This window comes from Henckelia pumila, chromosome 3 (assembly GCF_033568475.1).
Source record: "Henckelia pumila isolate YLH828 chromosome 3, ASM3356847v2, whole genome shotgun sequence".
Taxonomy (NCBI): Eukaryota; Viridiplantae; Streptophyta; class Magnoliopsida; order Lamiales; family Gesneriaceae; genus Henckelia; species Henckelia pumila.
The window spans coordinates 98,536,210-98,551,508 of NC_133122.1; positions in this window are offsets into that span (position 1 = coordinate 98,536,210).

Here is a 15,299-nt window from a genome sequence, read left to right on the forward strand (position 1 = left end):
TTCCGGAAAAATCATATACTTGCATGTTATTTGATTATTTGAGTTATGTTTTGCATTGCATTCATATTGAGCTAAGAATCCTTGATTTGAGCAGCGGGCAGGACGACCCTTTTATGATAGACGTTTTGGGGATTATATTGTGAGTGGCCTGGGTGTAGCCATTTCACCTAGTGCTAGCATACTCCTTATAGTCGCACCAAAATCTAGAGGATGGAGATACGTAGCACCACCTCGATCGGGAGAGTCGGTGAGTTGTTTACGTGACCTCATCCTCGGGATCCCAAAAGCAAAAGCAGCAACTCTTTTGATTATCCGACTTGATAATCCCAGATTTAAAGACATGCATTGCATTTATGCATCTGAATTGAGTTATTATATGCTTTCGGAATTGCATGGTTGTTAATTGAATATCTGGAAGTTGATGCATTTCATTTGAGATGTTAAAGGTGAAGTAACAGCTACTACTGTAGGAAACAATTCAGTTGGCAAATCATGCAATAATACGAATTTCTCAGAGATAAAAGAATGGGAAGCACCCGTATTTTTATGATATGCATGTTTGTCTCTTTTATTGGGAATTATATTCTCACCGGATTATCCGGCTGTTGTCTTTGTTTGTATGTGTACTTGGTAACAAGTGGGGCAGGACCGAGTCAGAGGCAGCATGGCTAGGTGGTTGAGATGATAGACGTGGGGCCTTGTTGTTTTAGAAGTCGAATATGTAATCGAATGTAGATTGTATTCGAACTCGTTTTGTATCGGTTATGGAACTTAGAAGTGATGCATGTTCTACTAGATTGATTATTGTACAACTCTAGAACTTCATGTATTGTATTTTGACAGTTTGGTGTATCAATGCATGCTTATGATTAAGTTGGTTTATGGTTTTGCACTTTTCCAAGCTTTAGTTTTGCTTTTTGGGAGTGTTTTTCAGTGCAGGTCGAAGGGGCAGCGCGCCCGCGCGACTTGAGGAGCGCCCGCGCCTCCCCTGGGCTTGGAATTTCACATTTTGCGAAATTTCGGCGCGCCCGCGCCTGAAGCTCGATTTTTTAAAAAAAAAGAAAGAAATTTTTGTTGTTTCGCGACGTGATTTTGCGTCGCCAAATGTCCGATTTTGCGTCGCCAATTGTGCTGGATTAATTTTATGTTTTTTTTGGCGAGATTAGATGATTAGAATCGAGGTCTCACATTAAGTGGTATCAGAGAATAAGATTCTTGGACTGAATTTAGAAGTGAGCGGGGTAGATCGAGTCCGCATGAATTGAATTCTCGCATGTGTTTGAGTTATTTAATTGATTTATTAAATAGATGAGAGCATGCTTTATTAATTGAGAATTATTTGAATTACATGACTTTGTGATTTAAATTATAAAGCATGATGTATTTGAGATATGAACTGTGTTTCAACTGGTATACGAATTCCAAGCGGTTGTAAGGGCACCGAATTGCAGCGATTGAGATATCTTGTGTCCTAACCTTTGATTATCAGATGGGTCCTCGACGAGTTATTAATAGGAATCCACCGCCAGTTATTCCTACAACTGAGCAAGCTAGTACTGAAACGGTTGAGATGGATGCTTCAGCGATGCCTATGGAAACCTTGCTGAAGAGGTTTCAGTCGTTCAATCCGCCGTTGTTGATGGGTTCAAAAAATTTAGTTGACTGTGAGAGTTGGTTGGATGATATCGATCAGTTGTTCGATTCCATCGATTACACAGATGACCGTCGAATCAGGTTAGTCATTCATCAGCTTCGTGGGGTTGCTAAGAGTTGGTGGATCATGACGAAGAAAGCAATGGAGAATAGAGGTACGGAAGTTACTTGGACTCTTTTCAAATCTAAATTTTATAAGCGGTTTTTCCCTATCTCGTACCGTAAGGATAAGGGAGCTGAGTTTGCCAATCTGAGGCAAGGGAATCTGAACATTGAAGAGTACGTAGCCAAGTTTGATAGTCTGTTGCATTTTGCACCGCTAATTGCCGGTGATGAGGAAGCTAAAGCCAACCATTTCATTAATGGCTTGAACCCTGATATCTTCACGTTGGTAAACACTGCTAGGCCGGATAATTTTGCGGATGCCATGAATCACGCAAAAGGAGCTGAAGCAGGTTTGTGGAGATAGAGAGGAAATCAGTTTGTGCCTCAGCAGCACCAAGGACAGTTTCAGGCACAATCTTCTCAATACCAAAACCAACCGTTCCATTACCAGAATCAATCCTTTCAGTTTCAGAACCAACCACCGAGTTCTGAGGGTGGTAGCAGTGGAGGTAACAGGAAGGATTACTATCTCCCGAAGGGGAAGAAGCTTAAGAAGCACGGAACCAGTTCTTCGAGCTCTAGTGGTTCGAGGCAGTATGGATCGGGACAGAGTTCGGGACAGTCAGGCATGTCTTGTGCCAACTGCGGAGGTCGTCACTCCAGTGATCAGTGTAGAGGTATTTTTGGAAGCTGTCATATTTGTAACCAGGCGGGGCATTTTGCGAGAACGTGTCCTCAGCGTGTTCCTCAGCAAGCTCAGAGTGGAATTTTCCCGAGACAGACAGCTCAGCCTCAGCAGCAAGCACCTACTGTCCACTCTTTCCAACCTCAGCAACAGAATGTGCCAGAAGGTAATCAGTACGCAAGCCAGCCTCCCAGACAGCAGGCACGAGTTTTTGCTCTGTCTGAGGATCCGCAGACTCAGGCTGCACCCGATAATGACAGATCAGGTAACGTTCGATATTGAGTTTCCTATTTTTATTGGACTGTTAGATACTGGCGAATCTCTTGCCTTCTTATTGAAGAATCTGTATATGTTTAACGTGCCTCTTTTAAATTGTTGAATCGTTCGAATTGATGAATGCTCCAGTAGTGTTGTTAACTTCTGTTAACCGGATCTTTCAGAAGAATTAGTTGAGACTAGGAATTCTTATCGTTGATTTCTTATCTTTTGGAATGAGAATCGTGCTGATCTTTCAGAGTTTTTGAGAATCGTATAGCAGATATTAGTACCAAGCAGTTGTTGTTATTCTTCAATGTCAGAATTCTTTTGGATTGGAGGGTCTTCTTCGATTGTTTGAGTTAATGATGGAATTTGTGTCGATCAACGCTCTCTTCTTATCGAGATTTTGGGATGTATTCTTATTCAGAGGAATCGCGCTATAGTCTGGACATCGGGACAGCTGAAGACGCTCGAGACTCAATGTCTGAATCTAGACTTCGAGCTCGCAGCGATCTTATTGATTTGGGGATCTGTTATCTTTTTTTTTTCTTATGAAGAGATTTCCATGATCTTTTCTTTGATTAGGGAGTTGGAGTAATTGTTTTCACAGTTGGAGCTGTTTTGGAGGCAGAAAAGAGGATTAGATTGTTTGAGATTTCTGACTGAATCTGAGGAATTGTATGCAGCAACCGATGTTTAGAGGTGTTCTTATTTTATCTACTATCTGATTTGATTGACCGATTGTTAGAATCTGCTACCGTATTCCATACAGAATGACTTTCATTAAAGATTAGAGGATTGAGATCTTGTCAGAGGTCGTCAGATGTCATGTTTTGCCGAAGTCTGTCAGTTTAGACAGAGATCCTTGATGCACTCATGCTTTCGGCAAGGACTTCGATGAAATTTTGTTGTCTGATTTTAACTTTTTCAGTTTGATATCCTCAGAACGACGGACAACCAGATTAGACGAGTTGAACTTTAGATGTTATGCCTTGAGTTGGAACCAGAGATGATTCAATTGTAACTGAGCTTAGGAGGATTTTTTGATGAGAATGAGTCGACTTTTGATTGAGAAACTTGAAGGAGTAAGTTGTGAGACACAGTTCGTGTTGGAACCGTGTTTGATTTCGAGGACGAAATCATTTCTTAGAGGGGGAGAATTGTAACGCCCCGTTTTTATCTTAAATGAGTTTATTTGAGTTAATCGGAGATTCCAGAGTTCAAGAGCCGACTTGATTTTGATCAGGGACCTTTTTTCAAATTTCGGATTTTTCAGGGACTAAAATGCAAATATGGAGTTTGTTAGATATTTATAGCTTGTTTTGACTTTTTATTCACTTCATCATCTTCCCTTCCATCGGTTCCTCCATTGGAGAAGAAAGAAACGACATCTCAAGCTTTCAGATTTGAGTTTCTGGTCGATCCGTCTGTTGGAATTTAATTCTGAAGGCAGATTAACGATCACAGCTGAGAGAGCTCTGTTATACCGTAAGTTTTTCTCCGATCAAATACGTTCTAGTTTTGGGATGTCGTTAGAATAGTTTGAGATTCGAGTATGTTGATCTTGGCAAAGTTCTGATCGTTTATTCTCTGTCGGTTTTGAAATAGAGCGTCGTTCGGAATTGTTATGAATTTTTGAAGGGATTTTCGAAAATGTGAGTTTGGATATGTGTTGGATTTGAGTTTGAATGTTTGAATGATGATTGTTATGAGTTGTTGGGATTGATATTATGCTGTCTGCGTTTCCGGTTTATCAGATTATAGCCGTTATGCCGTCAGTTTGAAGTTTGAATATTGTTTCGTTGTTTTGATTAAACGATGTTTGATTGAAGAATTGGAATGCCGATATTGATCTTTATGACTTCTTTGTTAGATTGATTTGAAGCCAGTGGAGTTGCGAGATTTCAGCTTTGAACAGTTCTGAAGATTGTAGCCGATATCGTATCGATCTTCTTATTGTCGACTAGAAAGTTTGATTGAATCTTGAGTGAATTATTGTTGTTGTTCTAGGTTCGGAGCATTGACGTCTTGACGCCTGTTTGAGACCATAAAGTTAAGTAAGTTGATGTCTATGTTTAAGTTTCTTGCATCTTTTAAGAGTTTTGAAGTTCATGTTTAAGATTTTAAGTTTAAAGTTCCATGATGTTTACGTTAAAATTCTTCAAGTTCAAGGTATCATGTTATGTATGCTCAAGTCATTTTAAGTTTAAATTATTTTGAAGCTATAATGACATCGATATGTATATTTTAATCTTGCTGAGTCCTTTAGACTCACTATACTTGAATGGTGCAGATGTTTTAGCAGTTTTGATTTAAAAAGCTTTGGTAGCACGGCTGAAGAGTCAAAGAGGCGAAGACATTGCATGACACAATAGTTCAAAAGCTCTGATGTATTTATTCACCTATGTTTATTTATGTTATGTTGTTACAATATTTTATTTACGATGTTCAAAAGTAATGGTTTAATTATTTAAATTATCAATATTTTAAAGATGAGTTTTGAGGATCTCAAATGGTTCGTCTTTTAAATATTCATTTCAGTTTGATAGTTGTTAAGTGAGTTTCTCAATTGCTTTCAACTGTATTTTATTTATATAATAATTAATTGAATTCATATTCTCTTTTCCTATTTAAATGTTAGTAGTAAGTTTTGACGTGCCGTATTTTAAATGGTCTTTGTTATTGAGTTGCATCAGTGTTTATTAGACTTCGTAAACACGGAGTCATGAGTTCTATTGTTAAAGATTTAGATTTTAAATTCTTTTGGAATTGGTGTGATGCACTCGCTGTATGACTTTTAACTTATGAAAAAATTTTCCAACCTTTTCCGCAACTATTTTATTAAATGTTCTAGAATACGGGACGTCACAGTTGGTATCAGAGCAATTGGCTCTGGGATATAGTTCGTGCATGTAATCTCATCAAGGACTCGAATGCTCCTGCCTCCATGACTGTAAGTTTAATGTTTGAAATTTTCAATTGTGTTTTCTCTTACAGTTATGATCGGGTATGAATTTCAAAAGGAAATTTTTCATGTGTTTAATGGATTTTGGATTTGTGATCGTGACGAACTTTACTTGATTAAGAGCATCTTGAGGAAATAATGAGCATTGTTCAAAGACATGAATTTAGATTAATGTTACTTTCTAAATTTGGTTAATAGTAATATCTTGTTTGGATAAATTAAGTGATCATTTTTAGATTTGAATGTGCTATACTTTGGATACTATTGTTGGAATAAAAGATTTTGTGAGGACACGAGATTTATTGATGGAAAAAATTACTTCTTGGGCATTACAGTTAAGATTATTCTCTGAGGATGTTATACTTTCACCATGAGGAATGTAAGATGATTATTGATTTTCCGTTGGAATACTTTTGTTGTATAGAATAGATTCGATGACAACTAATGTCCTCGGTGATTGTTTCTTTGGACTATAAGAAAAATGCTTTAGGATTAAGCTGTGACACGAAAATTTGTTGGCATGTGAAATTACTTTCGGAGTATTACAAGGTTAAGTTTGTTGGAACAAGCTTATTTTTAAGGTTAATAGTTTGAATGCTAAGTTTTAACGGATGAAATCGAGAATTTGGTTGAGCTTAGTAAAATTCTATCATTATGACAATACAATATAAGGAAAGAACAAAGAGTACAAACATAAGCAATAACAAATAAAAGACTTGTGATGGATATTCACCGAAAAATATAAGGCCCGTGAATAGGACAATCATAATAGTTACAAAGAGTAACATTGCAAATCCCATCTTCTTCTTGGAAATCTTGGAGAAATAACTTGGGAGAGAAAGAGTAAGTTGAGTGTGATTAAAATTTGTTTTGTGATCATATTTATAGGGCAAAAGAAGAAAAAAAACAAGCCGTTTTGTTACCGTTTTCTTTGACCTTTAGCTAGCGTTAGGAGTAGGAATCACGTGTCTGAAGATTTTGAGGATTTTGGTGATCTGAATTAAGTCTTAAAGCAGATTCACAGCCGACTTGAAAAGATATGTTTCGATCTAAATTAAATCATCAAGCGGATTCGTGGCAGATTCAAACATATGTGTTTTGGTTTGATAAGGTTAAAATTGCAAATAAGAGCGATATATTATTTTATCAGAGTGCGCAGTAGATTGTTGATTTATAAGACAATAATATTGGAAATTAGACATGTAAGTGTGGGATTGTATGGATTAGTTGAGGAAAATTTATATTTTTGGAGATTGATCAGTCAAATTTCGAGGACGAAATTCTTTTAAGGAGGGTAGATTGTAATATCCAGAAAATCCATAAAACTATTCTTGATTTATTAAAGAAATTTTAAATGAATTTTAAGTTATTTCATTTGATTATTTATGATTTAAATGTTATTGCTATTTAAATGCTTTTGTCATTTAAATGTTTTATTGTGTTAAATGATGTTTAGTTATTTCATTTTATTATTCATGATTTAAAAGGTTATGCTTGATTTAATGGTTTCATATTTTAAATTGTTTTAAGTTATGATTATGTATTGATTTCATGATTTGTGTGTTTAATGTTTTAACGTTCTCGGTTGAACTAATCATTTCAGGGCGAGTTTGATTCTGAACTCACGGAACGAAGCTAACCTATGAACGAGATCGTAGGAATTATTTTTACGAGTATTTTAAGTATAATATTGTAATAATTTTACTTTAATCTTCAAGAGGTGGAATATTTTATCAGTTCGTTTCGAAACGTGTGACCTGAATGTGTTTTAAGTAATCAACACACGTTATTTATTAATTAAACGTCACCTCATCCATCTACCATTTACCCACCTCATTAATCTATGGTTTCCCCCTCCTACTACATGCTCAACCCCACCCCATTATTCTATCATCCCCCCTCTTCACGTCAACTTTTTCCCATTCATTCTCTTTCCTTCCATTCTTCTTCCCTCTTCATTTCTTGGTTCCATCGGCTTCCCCAAATCCAAAGTAGTTTAGCTTCCAAAATTCCATTTGCGCCAAGGTTAGTCCATTGCCGAGGTTCCGGATCTTCTCGATCTTCATTCAAGGCAAGTTTTTCAACAAGTATTTTAAGATTTTGAAACCCGTTCAAGATTATAATTATTTTAATATGAAAATGTATGTTTATGTGCATGTTTTAATAGTTTATGATTTTGAAGAAGCATGAAATTACGAGTGTCAAGTTATGAATTGTTGAAATTGTGAAACATGGTCGTTCTTGACAAGTTTTTGATAGATGTGTAGAAAATAATGAATCTTTGAAGATTATGATGTTATTGAAAGTTTTAAAAGTGAGAAATTGATGTTTAATTGAAAGAAAATGAATTTTTGAGATTTTGAAGAAGTTGAGAAATTTTGATAGTATTTACGGTTTAAAAGTTTTGAAGCAAAATCATTTAATATTTTAGTGTTTTGAAGCTAGTTAATCCATTTTAAATTACAAGAAGATGAGGTTTGATGATTTATGTAGTTAGGATTTTGGGTAAAAGAAGTTTATGTTTGAAGTTTGAAGTGTTGAAGTTGTGTTTGGTGGCACTGGATTACCGATACTTGTTATGATTTTGAGGATAATAATTAGTGTAGTGATCCAAATAATATGAAGCCAATTTTATTTGAAAGCTAGCTTATTTATCTACAACTTTGATGTTTTGGGTTTTATCAAAATCATTTTGTAAGAGTGGTCAAAATCACCCCAAAGTGTATAGAGTGTTTTGAATTCCCGGCCGTGACACATCTGGGGAGAATGAGCATAACGTTTTACTGAAAACTCTAATTTAGGTGAGGTTTTCGGCATTAGGAAGCCATGCTCCAGAGCTACAACTTTCATGTTTACCACTTTTTCAAATTCTGGATTCAAAATAGAGTTTCAGAGCGAGCAAGAAGACCTATCTGCGCAGGTTAAGCGCGCCCGCGCCGATAATGGAGCGGCCGCGCCTAACCTTCGAATTTCAAGTTCTTTTTATGTTATTTTAGGGTCTTAAATTAATGTTTATGATCTTTTAAGGCTTCTAAAATATATTTAAGAGTTTTTATGCAAAAAGTTTCAAGTTTTAAGTCAAGAACGACAAGAACAACTTACGTGGATCGATTACGCTATGTGATGCATGTAAATGTCTAAGTTTCATTCATGAAACCTATATTCAATATGAAAGTATGATATTTATCATCTATGACATGCATGAAGTAATGGAGTAAAGTTTTATGTTCATGAAATGAAAGTTATGACGGAATTTACGATGAAACAATGATGTTTCATAATGAATGAAATGATATGATGAATGATGTTAAGATGAAGCATGATATGATATGTTGATGCATGAAAAGATTTTGATGTCTTATGTGTCTTTGTGGTGGCAAACACGGGATTGGTGCTCCGATTTGGGCTCCGGAGAGGGCCTTTCCAAACATGGCCCATGAGACAGATAAGTACACGGGACTGGTGCTCCGGGATGAGCTCCGGAGAGGGCCTTTCCAAAGAACGAATGTTATGAGGCTTAGTGCCATATGCTTGTTGATCAACAGGAACTACGAATGTGCCCATTATGAAGGTTGCCACAATTTCACATAATTCATCACCCCAAAATGATAAGTTTCTATGTAATGTTCATGGTTTATGTTCATGATTTGATGTTGTCCAAGTTGCATGATTTTATTTATTAGATGTTAAGTGCAAAAGTTTATTTAAGAATGAAATGGTAATGTTTTGGGAATATGCATGAAGTCTATTTTAAAGATTTAAAATTAAGTAAGTTGATGTCTATGTTTAAGTTTCTTGCATCTTTTAAGAGTTTTGAAGTTCATGTTTAAGATTTTAAGTTTAAAGTTCCATGATGTTTACGTTAAAATTCTTCAAGTTCAAGGTATCATGTTATGTATGCTCAAGTCATTTTAAGTTTAAATTATTTTGAAGCTATAATGACATCGATATGTATATTTTAATCTTGCTGAGTACTTTAGACTTACTATACTTGAATGGTGCAGATGTTTTAGCAGTTTTGATTTAAAAAGCTTTGGTAGCACGGCTGAAGAGTCCAAGAGGCGAAGACATTGCATGACACAATAGTTCAAAAGCTCTGATGTATTTAAAAAGAAAATATTTACCTATGTTTATTTATGTTATGTTGTTACAATATTTTATTTACGATGTTCAAAAGTAATGGTTTAATTATTTAAATTGTCAATATTTTAAAGATGAGTTTTGAGGATCTCAAATGGTTCGTCTTTTAAATATTCATTTCAGTTTGATAGTTGTTAAGTGAGTTTCTCAATTGCTTTCAACTGTATTTTATTTATATAATAATTAATTGAATTCACATTCCCTTTTCCTATTTAAATGTTAGTAGTAAGTTTTGACGTGCCGTATTTTAAATGGTCTTTGTTATTGAGTTGCATCAGTGTTTATTAGACTTCGTGAACACGGAGTCATGAGTTCTATTGTTAAAGATTTAGATTTTAAATTCTTTTGGAATTGGTGTGATGCACTCGCTGTATGACTTTTAAGTTATGAAAAATTTTTCCAACCTTTTCCGCAACTATTTTATTAAATGTTCTAGAATACGGGACGTCACAATATATGCTTTCGGAATTGCATGGTTGTTAATTGAATATCTGGAAGTTGATGCATTTCGTTTGAGATGTTTTTATGATATGCATGTTTGTCTCTTTTACTGGGAATTATATTCTCACCGGATTATCTGGTTGTTGTCTTTGTTTGTATGTGTACTTGGCAACAGGTGGGGCAGGACCGAGTCAGAGGCAGCATGGCTAGGTGGTTGAGATGATAGACGTGAGGCCTTGTTGTTTTAGAAGTCGAATATGTAATCGAACGTAGATTATATTCGAACTCGTTTATTATCGGTTATGGAACTTACAAGTGATGCATGTTCTACTAGATTGATTATTGTACAACTCTAGAACTTCATGTATTGTATTTTGACAGTTTGGTGTATCAATGCATGCTTATGATTAAGTTGGTTTATGGTTTTGCACTTTTCCAAGCTTTAGTTTTACTTTTTGGGAGTGTTTTTCAGTGCAGGTCGAAGGGGCAGCGCGCCCGCGCGACTTGAGGAGCGCCTGCGCCTCCCCTGGGCTTGGAATTTTGCATTTTGCGAAATTCCGGTGCGCCCGCGCCTGAAGCTCGATTTTTTTTTTTTAAAAAAAGAAATTTTTGTTGTTTCGCGACGTGATTTTGCGTCGCCAAATGTCCGATTTTGCGTCGCCAATTGTGCTAGATTAATTTTATGTTTTCTTTGGCGAGATTAGATGATTAGAATCGAGGTCTCACACCTAGCATGTCAAAGGTTTGCTGGGTTTTGACTATCGTTTTTCCTTTTCATTGTTGTTGCCGGTTTGTCAACATAATTAACTGGTACGTCTTTTAATTTTAAGTTATATAGATCGTTTTCAAGTTGTCCACATCCAATCAAATATTCATTCTTTTAAATACTGCAAATCTCATTCACAAAATTGCAAGAAAAACCATCTCTATCAAGCATAGAAACAGAAATAATGTTTTTAACCAAATCTAGCACAAATAAAACATCTCTTAGAAATAACTTAAAATTGTTCTGCAAAATTAAACAAACATCTCCCATAGCTTTGGCATCAACTCTGGAACCATTCCCGATCCTCAACTGGGTCTTACCCATCCTCATCTTACGACTTCTTGACATTACCTGCAAATCATTGCAAATGTGAGATCCACATCCGGTATCCAATACCCAAGAAGTAGTATTAAGTGAAACATTTATTTCAATATAAAACATACCCTTCGCAGTTCGCAACTGCTCGAGATATTCCTTGCAGTTACGTTTTCAGTGACCGGGTTTCTTGCAGTGATGACAAACATCTTCAGACTTGTCCATGTTAGAAGCTTTGTTCTTGTGCTTCTTCTTGGGCCCAGTTTTCTTGGGTGGGGCAGAACGTTTCTTACCCTTTGCACTTGACCCCTTCTTAGCAAAAGAAGAGGAGCCCACCAAGAGAACTGGTTTATCCTTCTTCAATGTGGCCTCATAAATGACAAGCATATTGACCATTTCTTCAAAGATGACCTCTAGCTTGTTCATATTCAAGTTCACCACAAAATCGTCAAACGATGGAGGAAGAGAAAGAAGCAATAAGTCCACACACAGTTCGTGCTCCAATGTCAACTCGAGGGTCACCAACTTTTCAATGAGCCAAATCATGAGTACCCCATGTTCACGGACCGAAGTCCCTTCACGCATGCGGCACGTCATTAGCTCTTTGACAGTGGAATACCTCTCAGCTCTTGATTGAGCCCCAAAAAGATCCTTGAGGTGCATGTGTATGTCAGCAGAATTCACGGCATCCTCAAATCGCCTCTGGAGTTCATCAGACATTGAAGCTTGCATGTAGCATTTTGCCTTGATATCATGGTCCCACCATTTATCAAGTTTTTCCAACTCATCCGCACTCACATTAGCCGGTGCTTCATTCGGAGGAGCCTTTTCTAACACGTAGAAAATCTTCTCCGAGGACAAGACAATCTTCAACTTACAGAACCATTCCATATATTTTGCGCCAGTCAGTTTGTTTTGTTCGAGAATAGAAATAGTAGATTACGCGAATTCATCATAATGATATACTGAAAAATAACAAACAATAATCAGTTATTGCTTAATTAATTTAATAAGACATAAAATAAGGCGAGTTTAATTTTAGGAATTACTCTCCCACTATTTTAACGATTTCACCACCCTCTAGTGAAAACGAGAAAACCATTTTCTTTAGTAGGAACATGGAGCCCAATTTACAAATTATAGTTCCGAATAAAATCAGCCAATTATAATTTTAAAAAGGTAGAGTTCAATTGCTGCTAGAGCAAACTCCATGTTTTTACCTCATATCCAATAAAAGGCCCAATAATATGATGCCGTTTAAAGTGATATGTCAAGTTGACCCATCAATATTAAGTTGTGATGGACGGTCGCCATGTGGACCCCCAATAATATGAGGCGATCCCATGGAAGTTCCACCCAACTTACAACAATTGTCTACTCAATGCACAACTTTCTGGCGAACGGACCTTCCCAATAATATGAGATGGACTACGGTCGCGGGTAGCATCTATCATGCACTGATAGTTGATGGAAGGTAGGAAAATATAAACTATATTTAATTTCCCTTTTGTTAAACTTGATATTAATTTTAAATCATATCTAAAATGAGGGATTTTAATTTTGAAAAATTGTCTCATCATTTAATTAATTTGAATGCTTGCGGGACTCATGCAATTTAGTCTAAACATGCATACAACAATAATATCAAATATTAAATAAAAAATGATCGATGCCTAGATCTAATCGACCCGTGGTTACCAATCACGAGTCTAAGTCCAATCCCAGATGATATGCAAGTATGCAATGCAATCCTATTACATTGAGCTTCCAATTTACATTTTTTCGGTCTTTATCATTGTCTGCTGGGCCCACCAATATCTTCAAATCTTTATCTCCCACTAAGTCTAATAAATTTACAATAAATTTCGATGACAAGTAGGGGATACATATTTAAGGTTGGGAACTGACCATAAACTAGGCCCAATTTTATTATAAATGACAAATCAAATTGGGCCATAATACAAGCTCATTAATAAAACCCAACAACAAAAATAAGTAAAAAACAAATATAAACAACCTAGCATACACCTAAAAAATTGGTCATGGCAATCGACCATCCTTTTATCTAATTATTTAATTTAATTAAATAATTGGATAACATGCAATTCTAAATGACAGTATATTTAAACAGATAAAATCATATTTTATACATAAAATCCCATTTTATATATAAAATCATATTTTATCTAATTTATCCATAAAATCATATTTTATACATAAAATCATATTTTATTATAAATTATACCAAAATAAATAATTTTTAAAATTTTAATTTATTGGATTAAATTTATATATTTTCCAAAAAATCATATTCATCCAAAAATTAATATTCTTAAAAATTTCGGGTTCAAACAATTTTAACCCATTGTCTCGTGGACCAACAGAAACAATTTTTGATCGGGCCAAAAACTGGGCCCAATAACTATTAACGGGACGAAATTCATAGTTTCAAAAAAAATATATATATAATTTTTCTGGGATGCCCGGGACGATCCCGGGCAGCCCCCGACTATCAAGGCCCAGCCCCGCTGCTGGGACGCAGTGCGCGGCCCAGATGCGTTTTGCCCTAGCCCAGCACGCTGGGCAGCTAGGCCGGCGTGCAGGGCAACCTCAAATTTTTTTTTTCGTTTTTGTTTTTCTGAAAAACCGAGGCTTTTAATAATCGATGTAATTTTAATCGTAAGATCAGAGAACAACCTGGCTCTGACGTCACTGTTGGAACACGTTCTCGGATCTGTCAGATATGATACCCAAGGAAGCAGAAGTTTAAAAATTTTATTTTTCTGATCTGGAACGATTCCAGATCATGGGTAACAAATCCACACGATTAAAATAATATGCGTAAAATTAAACAAAATTAAATTTTACCTCTCAAGTCTCAACTTGAGGTTATGTATGAACTCCAACAGATAAATCTTCTCTTCCTGTATATCCCAAAAACCGATGCCTCGATCAACTCCTGAATCAGGTCCACGAACAGAATTCTAAAATCGTCTGATAGAATGCACTAGAAAGTCTATCAAAAGTTTATACGAAGAGAAATTAATAGATCTGATATGTCAAACCAGACTGCAATTTTCAAAAATTGCAGACTGGATTTTCGAACAGAAAAGGGGGGAGTGGTCGGCCACCCTAGGGAGACTGCTCTCTAGGGTTTCGAAATTATGAGCTTGAATTCTCTAATTTCTGTACTGCAATAACTTATTTATAACATGGGCTGCTAACAGCTTAGGGCCCATTTTCATAATTTTAAGCATGAAAAACAAAGCACACACGTTCAGAAATTAATATAAAATTCATCGTGACTCAAATTGATAAAAAAATTTTACCAATGTGTACAAAAACCTTTTCTGCATATTTTAAAGTAAAGATAAATTTTCTGAATCCGAATTCAGTGGTTTCCAAAAATGGCATCCCTATGTCATTTTAGGAAATCTCACTCCCTCTACTCATCAATAACAAGTCCTACTTCTCATTCGCTAAATTTAACTCATTAAATTTAATTATCTCAACGGGGATTAGAAATCTATTACTTGTGTGAATCTCAACGGTTCAGGGATACAGCTAGCCGTGGGCCCACAACTCCTTGTGACTCGGAACAACAATTTTCGACTTGCCCATCGAATCATGGTAAGAGCGCCTAGCAACATCGCCCCATGATTTCTAAGGTATCACTGATAGTGCCTGCAAGAACCAGTGGGTTTTGGTTAGCGTACAGTAGGGTCCCTTCAACCATATATCCCGATCGAATCAACAACCATTGGTATATCGAGAGCCGCTCGAGATTCGATAACTATGCAATATATCTTGAAGATCAAATAGTGACAACGCATGTGCAACTAGGAAACCATGCAACCTAAAGCACATCATGTACTCTGGCCAGAGATTTGTCACACTAATATCTCCTCAAATCGCATAGGATATCCACACTCGCAAGCATGTGGTGAATCCTTGACAACAAAACATTGACT